This window comes from Protobothrops mucrosquamatus, unplaced genomic scaffold (genome assembly GCF_001527695.2).
Source record: "Protobothrops mucrosquamatus isolate PMUCROS unplaced genomic scaffold, P.Mucros_1.0 scaffold41, whole genome shotgun sequence".
In the NCBI taxonomy this organism is placed as follows: domain Eukaryota; kingdom Metazoa; phylum Chordata; class Lepidosauria; order Squamata; family Viperidae; genus Protobothrops; species Protobothrops mucrosquamatus.
The window spans coordinates 744625-760388 of record NW_015386423.1 but is presented as its reverse complement, the minus strand read 5'-3'; positions in this window follow the sequence as shown (position 1 = coordinate 760388).

Here is a 15764-nt window from a genome sequence, read left to right as displayed (position 1 = left end):
CTAAATTTTAATTATTGAAATAAATTGCGCTGGAAATAAATGAATTATGATTTCATATGATTAATCCAAACCTTATATAATCTCTTGGCCCTCTTTCTCCTTTGGGGTATGGACTTTTGTTGTACTGGAGGCTTTTATTGTCCAGTATTTTCAACATGTCCTCAATAGATTTTAGTTAAAAGTGTTGCCATTAGTTTGCATTGTTACTTTCTGGCTTTCATGCTGAAGCCTTACTACTGTAATCCAGCAACTGAAAAAGAAAGTCTGAAGTTTGTAAATGGGTTTCATTCATTTTGTAACAGTTATTTTTAGCTGACACATTAAAGCATGGATTCCAGATTTAAAAAATTGGGTTGATTTGAATGTTTCAGAAATCAATATTGTAAACATCGGTATGCAATCATTTACTTTCTAAAAAAACATCAGCCACTTTTGCATTGTTAGAAGAAAACAACATGGATGTGCCCAAACAGTCAACAGTAGTTGAGTTTGAGGGAGATTTTGCCTTACTTGTTATGTTTCTGAAGATATTTTAAAGGCAGGTAATTTGTTATAATTACTGTTTAGTTTATTATGCTTGAGTTTCTGCTGTGGCTTTAGTACAAGATCAGATAACTGTGTTCAGCATCAGGAAGTCTGACCCAATAGATTTGCTATAATTATAGCAATAATTATCTGTTTTTGCATCCCAGAAATGTTCTTCTCCTAAATCTCATCAGTGAAATGTGAAAGGCCAATTTTACCGCCCTTAATAAGTCAGGTTTGTACTGTATGGGAACAGGGTGTGAGGGCTTCATTTGAGTTCACTGTAGAAATAGGTGTCCTTCCACCTTTGGCTTCTAAAGGGCTTTGGCTGTAAATATTACCATATAATATTCTTGACAAATTAGTTTTGTATACAACAATCATTTCAGCAGCCTTTAAAAAGGAATAATCTATTATCATAATCTGTGACTCTGTGCCAGTTTATGTCACTAAGGGGCTCTATTTGTTTTGAGAAGAAAAACTAAGAGTAGTTCTAAAATTTTGCTTCCTGAAGGGTCTCTAGAAAGATGGAAAGATGGTGTTTGCATTTTGTCAAACAAGATAAGTAGAATGAAATACATGTAGAGCCCCAGTCGTGGTAACATCACTCTGTCCTCCTGCAGCATGTTTAGCAGCTTGGAAAACTTCTGCATTCTTTGTTCGTGAGTCACGCCTGTTGAAGTTTGGAATACAGCTTGTAAGAGGACATGTAGATACTTTCCAACCAGCATTATATTTTAGGTGGCTAAGGTTGAATTAGCAGAGTAAAATCTGGTGGAGCAAACAGCAACCGTCTTTATTATACCAAATTTGGTTTTCAGAGTGAAGATTCTCAGCTTTATAGTGTACTTGTAGCCAATTCTGACCTATATCTTTTGTTTATTGAAATAATGTTGTAGATGCCTACTAGCCAGTGAGGTATGTTGTAGTAATTATGCTTAAATATTGTGCTTATTGGAAGATGATAAAACTTACAATTGTCCCATGAAAAGCTGTATAGAAGTTGCTTGTGGATCCTTTCTAGGACCCTATTTTCTTAAAATCAAAGGTACAAGTATACAGATTGGGCAAGACCTGGTTTAAAAACAGTAACTATGAGAGGGAACTTGGAGTCCTAGTGGACGATCACTTAACCATGAGCCAGCAGTGTGCAGCAGCAGCCAAAAAAGCTAATACAATCCTGGGTTATATAAACAGGCATAGAATCAAGATCACGTGAGGTATTAGTACCGCTTTATAAAACGCTAGTAAGATCACACCTGGAATACTGCAGCTAATTTTGGTCACCATATCACAAAAAAGATGTTGAGAGTTTGGAAAAAATTCAGAGAAGAGCAACTAAGATGATTAAAGGCCTGGAGGCTAAAATATACGAAGAATGTCTGTAGGACTTGGGTTTGTGGGTGCTCCATCACTGGAGATTTTTAAAAAGAGGCTAGACAGTCACTTGTCTGAGATGGTATAGGTCAGACATGTCAAACACAAGGCCCGCGGCCCGGATGCGGCCCGGGGAGGGCCCAGATTTGCCCCCCCAGGGCTGTCCCAGAAATGGCCCCCCACTGCCCCAGCCCTGGCCAGCTGGGCGCCTTGGAGCACGCGCAGGAAACAGCAAGCCCTCAGGGGCTGGTGGTGTGCATCAGCAGCTCATTTGTCTAGCCCGCCCCTCCCCTCCCAGCTTAACTCCATCACGCCCGGCCATGCCCCACTTTACTGGGCTTCTCCTCGTGGGGCTCTGCTTTGCCAGGTCAGAAAGGGTGAGAAGAAAGAGAAAGCAGGAAGGGTTTCTGTATATGTGTGTGTGTGTATGTGTATGTGAGGGAGAGAGACAGGGACAGAGAGAAGGGGAGAGAGAGAGAGCCAGGAGTGGAAGAGGAGGAGGAGGAAGCCGAGGTGTTACAAAAAAGGAGAGCTTCCCCCATTCTTCCACCCCTTCTCTTTTTTTTTTAATTTCCTCTCACTCTGTTCAGGTACAGCTGAGGAAAAGGACGAGGAGGAGAAAACAGGAAGGGTGTGTGTGTGTGTGAGAGAGAGAGAGAGGAGGAGGAAGCCTAGGTTTTACAAAAAAGGAGAGCTTCCACCTTTCTCCCCCTCCTTCTCTTTTTTATTAACTTGTGTGTGTGTGTGTGTGTGTGTGTGTGTGTGGGAAGAGAGAGAGAGAGAGAGATTGAGCTAGCAGGGAGTTGCAGAGTAAGCAAACTTACAAAAAGGGGATCACTCTCTCTGTCTCTCATAAACATACACACATGCACAGGAAGGTGATGTGCAGGCAGGCAAGAGAGCAAACTTGCAGATTAGCTTTGTGGCCTATTCTTGCCTCCTCCCCTCCCTAAAATCCAGGCAATAATAATTTAATCCAGCCTTACCCAAACTAATATATTTTGGGTGTCATGAACCACAGTTCCCATCATCCTGTGGCTATGCTGGCTAGAAATGCAATGTCTTATTTTCTCTGCAATATGCGCCTAGGAGGCAGTAGGTCTGTGGGATTTAGATGTATTTAAACATTTGTTTCTTCTGCCTAATTTATTAAATCAACATCTAATTTGAAATTAAAAGTTTCTGAGAAATCCAGGGTGGTTTACAAGAAAACTCTCAAAGACAGCTATTGTAAAGCATCACTAGCGCTGCTTAAAACAATATTAAAAGTGTGTATTTTAAGAAAGAAAAATAGTAGTAGTAATTTACTTAGTGCTGTTTGACCATAAAATGTGTTGTTTTACATATGCCTGGCTGAACAGTGTGTTTGGAGTTGCCTCTAAATGGGTGAGGGTTGCACTGTTCATATTTTCCTTGGGAGAAAGTTCTATAATGGGGGTGCTGTCTCTGAGAAGGCTCTGCTTGTGACCACTGTTCTATAAACCAAACCAGGGGGACCATCTGGTCTAAATGGATGGTAAACATAGATGATTAGGGGGCTGGAGGCTAAAACATATGACAAATGTTTGTGGGAATTGGGTATGTCTAAATTAGTGAAAAGGACTACGGGTGGTGACATGATAGCAGAGTTCCAATATTTGATGGGCTGCTACAGAGAAGAAGGGGTCAACCTATTTTCCAAAGCATCAGAAGGCAAATAATAGATCAGGGGTGTCAAACTCAATTTCATTGAGGGCCGCATCAGCATTGCGGTTGCCCTTGGGGGTGGGTGGGGGTGGCCAGGGTGGGGGTGGCCTACTGGGTGGGCATGGCCAGCTCTACATCGTTCGCGTCAAGGGTGCCTGTGGGGGCCTGGGCAGGAGTGGTACAGATCTGAGAGTCTCTGGCAGAAGGGGGTGGGACCGGGGCAAGCGCCAAGGCATGGTCCATTTATTCATTCCTCACAAAGGGTGACACCTCCCCAGCATGCACCCAGGGGGCGGGACCGACGTGGCAGGGGCTGGTTCCTCGCTGTTTCTAGACGGCCTTGTGGAGCCTAAGACTGAATTTGTTTCAGCATAGATGGCCACCACAAAATTGTATATTGGCTCCTGGCCGGCCTGGGCCAGGGCCAAGGTAGCAGGGGCCGTTCCCTCACTGTTTCCAGAATGGCTTCATGGGCCACATGAAACCACTTCGTGGGCCGCATCCGGCCCCCAGGCCTTGTGTTTGACATGTCTGTAATAGATGGAAACTAATCAAGAAGAAAACCAGCCTAGAACTAAGGACTTGTGAAAACAACTAACCAGTGAAAAGGCTTGCCTTCAGAAGTTGTGGATGCTCCATCACTGGAGGCTTTTAAGTAGAGATTGGATATTCCATTGTCTGGAATGGTATATGTCCCCTGCTTGAGCAGGAGCTTGGACTAAAGACCTCAAAGGTCTCTTCCAACTCTTATTCTTTGAGAGAAGTGCTGCCAACCTCTCCCCCTCCCCTTGTCCCTTCCTGGGCACAGAGAGAAGGAGGGAAGGAAGGAGGGGACGGAAACAGGAAGAAAGTAAGGGAAGGAAGGAAGGAGATGGGAATGAAAAGGAGGGAGCCAGAGAAGAAGGGGAGGAAGGAAAGAAAGAAAAGGAAGGAAAGAAAGGAGAGGGAGGGAGGGAGGGAAGGAAGGAGATTGGAATAGGAGGGAGGGAGGGTCTGAAGGAAGTCCTGCTTTAGCACTTGGCCACCAGCAACCCTGTTGCCCTTTTGCCTTCCCCTGGTGGTCTCCCATCCTATTGCTGAAGATGCTTTGGTTACAAAGCCAGGTTTCCTCGCATGGAGAGGGAGTGGGCCTCCCTCTGACCCACACACTTTGTTCTCCTGCACCCACCATGAGCAACCTGGCCAAGGAGAGTGAGCATAGCAACAGCAGCATTGAGGAGGAGGTAAGTGCAGCTGGGCGCCCCCTTGGGGAAGTGCGGCTAGGCTAGGCATGGCTGTGGGGTCCTGGTGCCATGGGAGCTCAAGGGCCGGGCTGGGCATTTGACCTCCGCTGCCCAGGGCTCTGGGCAGTCCATGCCACTGTCCAGGGGCCCCGTGCACAGCCTCAGTGAGGCTCCTCCAGTGGACCATGCCCTGGTGCTCGCCCCCTGTCCCACCCACCCTTCCCCACCTTCGGATGTGCCCCAGGCCCGCACAGGTGCCACTGACGTGAGTGACATGGAGCTAGCCATGCCCACCCAGTAGGCCACGCCCATGCCAGCCACGCCCTACCCAGCAGGCCACGCCCATCCCAGCCACACCCACCCGGCCGCCTGATGGCAACCACGATGCTGATGCAGCCCTCAATGAAATTGAGTTTGACACCGCTGGTATAGGTTCTCCTGCTTGAGCAGGGGGCTGGACTAGAAGACCTCCAAGGTCTCTTCCAGATTCTATTCTATTCTATTCCTCTATAGATAGTAATCTATATTAAAATATTTTTAATGATCGTGATTTATTATCTAATTACAATCCTGAGTGAGCCTGGCCTGGACTTCTTTCTTCTTTGACTTCCTGGTGGAGGCCCTTTTACTATGACATTTGAACTTTGTTTTAATAGTCCTGAATTAATCTGTTCTTTTTTATTCACTTTTAACAAATCCTTTTATTTCGTTCAGTTACTGATAAGTTGTTTATGAAACTATGTCAGGTCCTTAAAAAAAGCAAAATTAAAAATATCAAAATAAACCATTTCAGATGTCTACACTCACATATACCGGTATTAGTTGCTGATCAGAACTAAGGAATTGATGAGTATTAACATAATGTTGAGGTATGTGAAATAAGTGAAATACTCGGTTTAAAAGATTTTCAGCTATGATGTTTGTGTAAGGAGTAACCATTTAAACTGCAAGTCCTTAAGCAATGAAAATGTTTTCTAGCCCAAATAATTTCAAAATTCAAATCATTTTAATGTCTGGTTCAGTGCCATATATTGTTTTGGAAAGCACATTGCACTTTCACTGGCTCCTTGTCTTTGATAGGGAAATCACAGCTTTAGTATATTCAAATAGTGTACATCTTACATTAGTGCTTAAAAAGTAATTGTAGCAATTTGTTCTTAAGCTATTACTGATCTAAGGCCGTTTGCATCAAATGGGAAAAACTAGTTATGAAGAATATACCTCAAAAATAATTGTAGTAGTTATTCCTCTTTATTTTTGTCGATTTGCGAGCTTTGTGTTGAAGCATTCTATCAGCCATACTGCTAATGTTCGTGCATTGTGCATGTATTGTTATGGGGTATAATTTCTTCTGAACTGTATTTTGCTTTATTTTTTTTGTCCTGTTGTTATGGAAACTCAGTCCAATGTAGCAGTGATTGCTAACAAGTGCTAGGTTATATTGCCTTTTTAAAATGAAGATGTGTTAGTCATGTTGCAGTTTTTTTGGCCATGGAATTTTGCCTGTTTAGAGATGTTCTTCACATATTGTAGCACGATTGCAGGTCTTCTAGCACTTTTCAGAATGTAATGTAAATATATTTTACAAATAGTTCTTTTGAGTACAAGAATTGGATTCCTCATGGGGTCTTAAAAGTTTTATAGCATCTGTTGAGTGGGTTTAAAATATTGTATTTTAGATTTAGGTAGCTAATAGTTTTATTAGAGATATTTTACTTGTGTGTGATGGAGTTCTTTCAGAAGACTTTAAAAAACCCTTTTAAAACCCTTTATAAACAACAAATGGTTGTCTTATTGTCTGTCTTGTCCTTAAAAGCTTGACATTTTTGTTCTTTATTTAAAATAGCCATATTGTTAAGGAATATTTATGCTAAAGGAAAATGAATTTCTGCTTAGTTCTTGTGACTTTTCAAGGTGTTTTTTTTTTAAAGCAATGGATTTCTTATGTAAAAGCCAACACATAAACTTCATGTTCTTATAGATTGACACAACTGGCCTTATCTCCATTTGGTAGCATACATAGACAAACTACGGACTAAAAATAAAAAAAAATTATACAACTTAAACCAAAACAAAAATCAGGAAACTTCTTGTCGTGCATCGCAATAGTGCCTTGGGCCAGACTGCACTCCAGGAACCTGCAATGGTTCTTGCTCCCATTTCAAAGATTGGGCACCAGATCCTCCAACTAAAGGGAAAGGGTTCCAGCTTAGACCCTACGGTCCCTTCGGTGGTGGTCCTCCCCAGTGGTAGCAAGCGGCCTACCCTATGAGATCAAATTGTGTCTGGTATGACTAACTCCCCCCCCCCCGTTCCCTCAGGAAGGATCAGCACCCGGCTGTTGGGGCCGCTCAAAATGGCGACTGTGGTTGCCATGGCTCCCGCTAGGCCCGGACTGGCTGAGGAGGGGAAGGTAGATGCGATCGGCGGCCAGCGGCCAAAATGGCGGCCGCGCCGATGGTGCCATGAAAAGGCCCCAGCGAAGGAGGCCACGAAGGCCTCCGCGAGGTATGAGGGGTGGTGAAGACAATCCCCAGGGCTGTGAGGCGAGCCTTCGGGATGAGGTTGCTCGGCAGCGACGGCAAGCCACGTGTTCAAAATGGCGGCTGCGCCTATCACCTCGTAAAAAGGCACCCACGAGGGAGGCCAGGCGAGGGCCTCCATGATGACTAAGGTGAGAGAAGGGAAGCTGCGAGGCCTCGGGATGAGGCTGATCGACGCCGCGCGGTGCGGCATCCAAAATGATGGCCGTGGCGATCCGATCATAAAAGGAGTCAGCGGAGGCCTCTGTAATAACAGCAGAGTTGGGGGGAATCCCGGGGCTATTGTGCTGATCCCAGCGCTGCCGTGAAAGAGCGGAAGCTCCGCGATGTAACTGGAGCTCTGGGGAAAAAAATCCCAAGCCTCCAGCAGTCAATCTGAACCAGCGCTGATCCCAGCGCTGTTGAAATGACCGTGGAGACAAAGAAAAGGAGGATCCACGAATGGGATAAATCTATACAACCTGCTAATCTGAGAGCCAAAATTGTCACGTCCGTCTGGGCTGCAGACTTAAGTCGAGACTGGGAGTGGCGTGGTCCAGGACGGGCGTGGCAAGTTTGACTGACTTAGTCTAATAAGCAGGAAGACAGAGTTAACCCATTCGTGGATTTTCCATCTCCAAGCTGAGAAAAGGCGTTCAGGTAAGACAACGCCCCTTCTCCAGCATGAGGATGGAGAATCCACGAATGGGTTTACTTCATCTTCCTGCCCAATTAGACTAAGTCTGACAAACTTGCCACGCCTCCTGCTGGGCCAGAGTACCACCCATTCATGACTTAGTCTCATGCCCAGCAGGACGCTAAATTGTTGGCTCCAGTTTGTCAGATTTTGCAGGTTGTATAGAATTTAGCATTCGTGGATTCCCTTCCCTATTTGCAGCGCTGGGATCAGTGCTGTGAAAGAGACCGCTAAGCAATCTTATCTCATCAGCCCCATTCAGCCTTCCTGGGACAGTGGGAAGGGGGTTTCTTTCGCAAAGCTAGCTTCCCTCTTTCAGCTGGAATTCAATCTCCCTTGATCGCTGGCAGCGGGGCAGCTCGTTAACGGGCCACCTGCCTGATCAGCTGAGCTGCGGCCCCCAAGAACGGCCCCTGACGATCGTTCCCTTCTTGATGGACTCGTCGCGGCCGCCATTTTGAAAGCTGCGTGGACACGTTTTTTCCTCAGCAGAGAATTTTTTTCTACTCAGTCAGCTCCTGAGATTCAACAGGAGCTAGCTAGCCAAGACAGGCCCCATACAAGCCCCAGGCAATCACCATTTTTGGTGGGCTTGTCACAGCCGCCAATTTGACGACTGTGCGGGGACCCGTTTCTTTCGTCAAAAGTCCTTTTGAATTAATTCAATCCATACCAGGAAATTATTTGACTGCCCTCGTCCTGGAGTTAGTCAGCCAAAGGAGGTCTTACGATCCTTTCCCTTCAAATCAACGTTGGCTCTCCCCAAGCAATATAACAGCAGCCACCATTTTTGGCGTCACCAAATTCTCCAATTGCCACATCATTTGAGAATTTAAACACAACGGGAGAGGGAGAGACGACAGGAATCGTGCTCCACAAGGTGCTTACAAGCGCTTGGATAGGGACACAATAAATGGAGAGGCCATATCAGCCCCACATTGGGAATTGGAACATGAGGGCCCCTTTCAGTCAAAAGGCCCTCTAGTTGTGAACAACCAGGCCCGGGTGCCTCTCTAATAATTACCATTATTAGTGTGTGCTGGCCCGCCTTTGGCCCTGTCACCACCACCTAGGCCAGTGAGCAGGCCCTTGTCACCCAGGTGATTGGCCATCACTAAGTGAGTTACGTGTGTGCTGGCACTCACGAGCAGCTGTATGCCTGACCACTACGCTGTGCGAGCGTTATCAGGCTTTGTCAGCCATCAGGAGCATTACTGTTGCGAGAGAGTCCATTAAGTTGGTCCAGCAGCCACCATTACCCAGAGCACACGCTGTTTCCAGCGCTTTGGCACACAGTCACAGGCCAGTGCCCTGCTCCTACTCATTGAGATCTCTCTCAGAACACCACTGAGATATCTCCACTGTGATGGCAGACAACACACCGCCTCAGCCTGCGCAGGGCGCTCCTAGCTCCTCCGCCAAAAAGAAGCATAAGTCCTCCAAGCTGGAGGCTGTGGGGAAGCTCAAGGCCAAGGCCATCTTGAGCAAGAAGCCCTCTAAGGCGGCTGAAAAAGAGGCAAGCAGAAGACACCAAGCATTGGAAAGACAGTTTTCCAAGGCTCAGAAACTAAGCACATGTGGAACGGGCCATGTTTTCCCCGCTCCACCTGAGGTGTCACTTTTTGGGCCACAAATCGTTCCCTCCAGCTTGCTAGCCCAACGGGCCTGGTCTCCGGAAGGGGACGTCGGGCAGGAGGAGGTAACGCCCCTCAGCCAGGGTCCATGCCCTCGATGGGTTCCCCCTTCGCCCAAGGTTCAGTCGGGGCCGGAGGCCACATTCACGCCCCCAGCAGCTGGACTTCGCTCCACTGAACCTCAAGGGGTGTGACCAAAACAATTCCAAGCACTTATCGCTCAGGCATTTGCCCAGGGTATGGCCTCCTCATTCCACCAGAGGTCGCGGTATGAATCCGTGGCTCCAATCACCCCATCTCACTCCCAGGCAGAAGCCCCAGAATATCAGGCTCTGTCTATTCTGACCGATCCTCTCAGGACAGGGAGTCGGGTTCTGAGGAGTATGGGCCAAGGGATGTACAACTATCAGAGGATGAGGAATCATCTCCGGACCCTTCCCCCTTCGTAGGCCTATTTGACCCAGCGTTATTTAAATTGCTGCTCCTGAAGGCGAGCACCTCTGCCAAAATTGATCCTGATCCGGAGCCGCAACTGGTTCCCTCCACCTCCCAGGGCTCGAATCCACTATTCTCCGAACCTCTGTGTCACACAGAGACATATCCCCTGTCCGCCCTTCTTTCTCCATACTGTTCAAAAACAACAGGGAACCCCTGGCACCCTCCCCGCACCGGGGGGAATGGAAAAGAAACTATTCAATGTTGCCCCCTCCTTGTCAAAACTACTGGAGGTCCCGGTAGTGGATGAATCTTTAACACCTCTGTTTTCCTCCTCCACCATGTTGGGTGACATGGCTGAAACCTTAAAGGTGGAGGACAGGAAATCTGAGTTTTCCTTACGCAGGTCTCACCTAGCCTCGGCATGGTTGGTGAAGGCATCCACATCCACCTCCTTCTTCGCCAGAACCTCTATAATCTGGCTTCGAGAGCTCCAGGCCATGATTCCCCCGGAGCAGGTACGCGCACACCAGAACCTGGATAAACTAGTGGCGACATCTGAATATATGGTGGATGCGTCACTACACGCCGCCAGGTTCTCATCCCGAGCCATAGCCTCAAATGTAACTGCTCGCAGGCTCCTATGGCTCAAACAATGGAGGGCGGACTTAAAATCAAAGTGGCGCTTAGCGACTGCCCCTTACACTGGCAGACAATTGTTTGGAGAGACCCTCAACCCTTACTTAGTAGAGAATCGAGACAAGCGTACGATGATCTCCCACCTTACCAGACGGGCAGACAGAAGATCTAACCCATACTTCTACAGACAGCCATTTTGTTCGGGATCAGGATCGGAGTGGACTCAGCTTCCCCGCTCCTTTCCCCCCAGGCCTGACTGCCAATTGGAACGTTCCGGTCCTAGACGCAGACAACAGTTTCAGTCCAAAAGGCCCTTTCGAGGCACGGGAGGTCGTCCCTTTAGAAGAAATAAGTGACTTCAGGGAGGGCCCCCCATAGGTGGCAGACTGTCCCCCATAGGTGGCAGACTGTCCTTCATCAACAAATGGGAGGCCACCACTGCAGACACTTGGGTACTCAACACCATCAGGTGCGGCCGGTCTCTAGAATTTTTGTCCAGACCCACAGGATGTTTTATTTCTTGCCCAACTCCAAGGAATCCGGCCAAGATGAGCCTCATGAACGAGGCCATACGTCACCTCTTAGAGATAAGGGCCATAGAACCGGTGCTGGCTGGACAATTGAAAAAGGGTTTCTACTCCATCCTCTTCGTGGTTCCAAAGGCCTCAGGAGGATGGAGAGCTATACTCGATCTGAAGGGACTAAATTCCCATCTGGTCTACAAAAAATTCAAGATGCAGACGCTCCAATCTATTCTGGCCAGCATCAGAAGGGATGACTCCCTGACGTCCATTGACCTCAGGGAGGCATACTTGCATGTCCCCATCCTTCCCGACCATCAGAGGTTCCTCAGGTTCTGCTACACAACCATCACATTAGTACAGGGCTCTACCGTTCGGCCTTTCATCCGCGACAAGGGTATTCACAAAGATTTTGGCAGCACTGGCCGCCCACCTGCGATTAGTCCTGATACGGATCCAATGTTACCTGGACGACATCCTCATCCATTACACCTCCATTCAGGCGGCCCAGTCAGACCTGACTTTATCCATCAGGGCCCTCCAGGACCACGGGTTCTTAGTGAACTTCCTGAAGAGCCAGATAGCTCCCTCCATTCGCCTCCTCCACCTGGGCACGATCATAGATACAAGGCAGTGCATGGTCTATCTGTCGCAGGAGCGCCAGGACAGTATCTGAACCCTGGTCCTTCAGGTACAAAGGGAGCGTGTTGTTTCTCCAGCATGATAGATGGATAATCCACATGATTGGGTTTCCTGAAGTCCCTACTACCCAATTAGACTAAGTCTGAGAGATAGCCACGCCTCTTGCCGGGTCACATGTGCCCAGTTCCAACTTAGTCTTTTACCCAGACAAGACACGTTGGTTCTTCTCTCCAGACTCAGGTTTTATTTAAAACAATTTACATTCCCTAATTGTGGATTATCCTTCTATTTCCCTTTAAATACCTTATTCCCTCGGATCCTCCCCCCCCCCCGATTCTTTTCCATTTGACTTGTTTTTCTTCTCCGGTTAGGGCAGTGGTTCTCAACCTTCCTAATGCCGCGACCCCATGCACCCACGTGACCCACACGTGACACGCATGCACCCACATGATCACACGTGACCCACATGCACGACCACACGTGACCCAGGAGCATAGAGATGGCTCTCCTGCTCGAGCTAGAGCGACCCCCTCAGCCGGCCGAATCTCGCCGCCGGGAAGGAGAGGAGAGAAAAGAATGGGAGAGGGGACAGGAGAGGGGGAGAAAGGGGGGTAGAATTTAGAAAAGAAAAGGAAAGAAAAAGAAACTTTTGTGCGGAGTCGGCAATCGCGGAGGTAAGCACCCGCCGGGCCCCACGCGCGCCAGCAACCCTCCCTGCGCCCGCCGCTGCTCCGCTAGCCTTACCTTGGCCAACGCACATTCGGTGCAGTGGCAGGCAGACCCAGGTGCTCCTGGGCGGCCATGGCAAGCAGCAGCGACGACGCAGGGCGACCACCGGCTGGGCCACCAGCTGGCCCAGCCCAAGGGAGGTAAGCACCCGCCGGGCCCCACGCGCGCCAGCAACCTTTTAAAGAGAGTCTATTCTATTGGCTTTCGAACGCCAATAGAATAGAGTTTCTTGAATAGAGTCTATTCTATTGGCTTTCGAAAGCCAATAGAATAAGAGGGAGTAGCACAGCTAAGGAAAAGGGGGGAAAATGGCGGGGGAAAAAATGGCGGACTGCGTTGTTTGGCAACCCCCGTGAAATGGTCGTTCGACCCCAAATGGCGTCGTGACCCACAGGTTGAGAACCGCTGGGTTAGGGAGTTAAGGGCTTGGAGGGGTTTTTGCATTCTCAGCCAGAGGCTTTTCTTTCCTTCGTGGTGCCTCAGGAGTTTGCTGGGGAGTGGCGGAGTTTTCCGCTCGTTCCAGCTGATCGGCGGATCTCTGCGGAGGCATGGGGCGACGGCAAGCTCATCCTGGCCTGGGGCCTCGCTGGGCAAGTTCCTTTTTTTGCCTGTACGAGGCTTGAAGAGCCGCGGAGTTTTCCGATTGCTTCGAGAGAGAGCAAATCTGCAGGGGAAGCCCCGAACAATAGCTGATTGTTCAGAGCTTCTCCAGACGATTGGGGCTACCGAGGAGTTGCCTCGTGGCTGGCGACGCCATTTTTGTTAATTTGGGCTGTTCCTCTGCACTGCAGAGTCACGTGGCTGGTGTCCGCCATTTTGTATTTGAGGCCTGCACCGCAGGATTGGCGTAACACAGCAGTTTTTTTGCCACGTGTCTGGCAGCCGCCATTTTGGGGAAAAATTTTTATTGTCCAGTTTACTTTTCTAAAATTCTTTCATCGGTAGCAAGGGGTGTTTTAAAGTTAAATTCAGCATTCTAGTGCTACCGGTGACTGGATTAATCCCCCCCCTTTCTGGGGAGGGCAGAACTAGTGAAGACAATCTACAAACATTATTCCAGTCACACCTACTTATTATTGCCTCTGGCAATCCCTTGCAAAGTGTATTAAATTGTTTTCTCATTGGGATTTGGTCTTCCCTCTTTTCTACTGCCTGGTAAGGTCCTATTGATAATCTACTGTGTCCCACAGTTTTTCTTCAAGGAGCTCTGTACTGGTCTGACCAGTTTCTGCAATTCCACACTGGATCTCTGCTCCTGGCCTGTTCCAGACCCATCCTCAGACTTGTTCTGAAGGGTCTCAGGCCTAGTTTATTCCAAAAGGTGCCCAGGTTGACCGTCCAAGTCTTTATAAGCCTGATACAACCCATCCTCAGTCTTGTGCTGAAGGGGCTCAGGCCTGATTCTTTGGCAGGGAACCGTTCTGGTTTCTTCCAGCCTTTGCTACCTGGTACGACCCATCCTCAGACTTGCGCTGAAGGGTCTCAGGTTTTGCTCCTATGCGAGGAGTCCATACTGGTTTTTCCAGTTTTTTCATTACCTGCTACAACCCATCCTCAGACTTGTGCTGAAGGGTTTCTCAGGTCACAACTATACCTTGACAAGAAGCATACTGGTACCTAACAGTTTCTTGCAATTTTTTCACTTTAAGACTGTTATTTCCTACCTTTCTTAGACCCATTTTTAGGCTTGCACTTGAGGGGTACACGAGCGATGGCGGAGGACAAGCAACCTCAACTGGTTCTGGCACCTACCAGTCCCCCAGGTAAAAGGAGACGCAAATCTCCACAGGCAGAGGCAGCCGGCAAGCTCAAAGCAAGAGCAAAGGCCTTATCCGGCAAAGCTCCATCCAAGAGAGCAGAAAAGGAGGCTGCTAGGAGACATCAGGCCCTAGAGAGGCAGATATCCAGAGCTCAAAAGACAGCTCCACCTCAACAGGTACAGGTTGCACCTGAGACTTCTGAGTCTTCTCTTTTCAGTCCTCAGGTAAGCACAATTGCACAGGTCCACAGGCCATTGTCTCCAGAGGGTGGATCTCAATCTAGACCGATTAGTCCTGTGCCATCTAATCCCAATCCATGCTGGGGGGCTCCACAGCTTACCCCTCAACCTGCCTCATCGGCCACATTCACACCCACGGCCGCTGGCCTCCGCCCCGAGCAGTCTCAGGCACTTGCGCCGGAGCAATTGCAATCTATGCTCACGCAGGTATTAGAGTGTCTTTCATCTCTACAGAAATCTCAGCCCTCTACGCCCTCCCAGCGTCAACCCACCACCCCTGATTACGCTTGTTCCATAATTTCCGACCAATCTTCACAGAGTGGGGATTCCTATTCAGAAATTGATGAATCACGGGGAACTGCCTTATCGGAAGATGAGGATGCTCTTCAGGAGTCATCTTTTTTTGTAGGCCTTTTTGATCCCACCCTGTTCAAAACTATTCTAGCCAAGGCCACGGCTACATCCCAGATCGTGCCTGAGCCGGACCCGCAACCCACCCCTTCTACCAGTCAAGCTTCCAATCCTTTGTTCGCTGAACCCACGGTGACCCAAAAACACATTCCTTGTCCTCCCTTTTTTGTTAACACGGTAAAAAAGCAGTGGACCAATTTGGGGGTTTCTCCTGTTCCAGGGTCCTCTGACAAAAAGTTGTTTAGCGTGGCGCCATCCCTGACCAATCTCTTGGAGGTTCCCTCTGTGGACACATCCCTTACTCCAATTTTTTCAAACACCACTATCGCTGGAGATATGGCGGAGGCATTGAAACCAGAGGACAGGAAATCTGAGTATGCACTAAGAAGGGCACATCAGGCATCAGGGTGGGCCGTAAAGGCTTCCACGTCTGCTTCTTTCTTCTCACGATCCTCTATCACTTGGCTCCAGGAACTTCAGAACATGATTCCGCAGGATCAGGTAAGCGCCCATCAAACGTTAGGTAAGTTATTAGCAGCTGTAGAATACACGGCCGATGCCACGTTGCATGCCGCCCGTTTTTCAGCCAGAGCTATAGCAGCTAATGTCTCTACCAGGCGACTGCTTTGGCTAAAGCAATGGAGGGCGGATTTAAAATCTAAGGGACGTTTGTCCACCGCTCCTTATTCGGGCGACAAATTGTTTGGGGAAGTCCTGGAGCCAT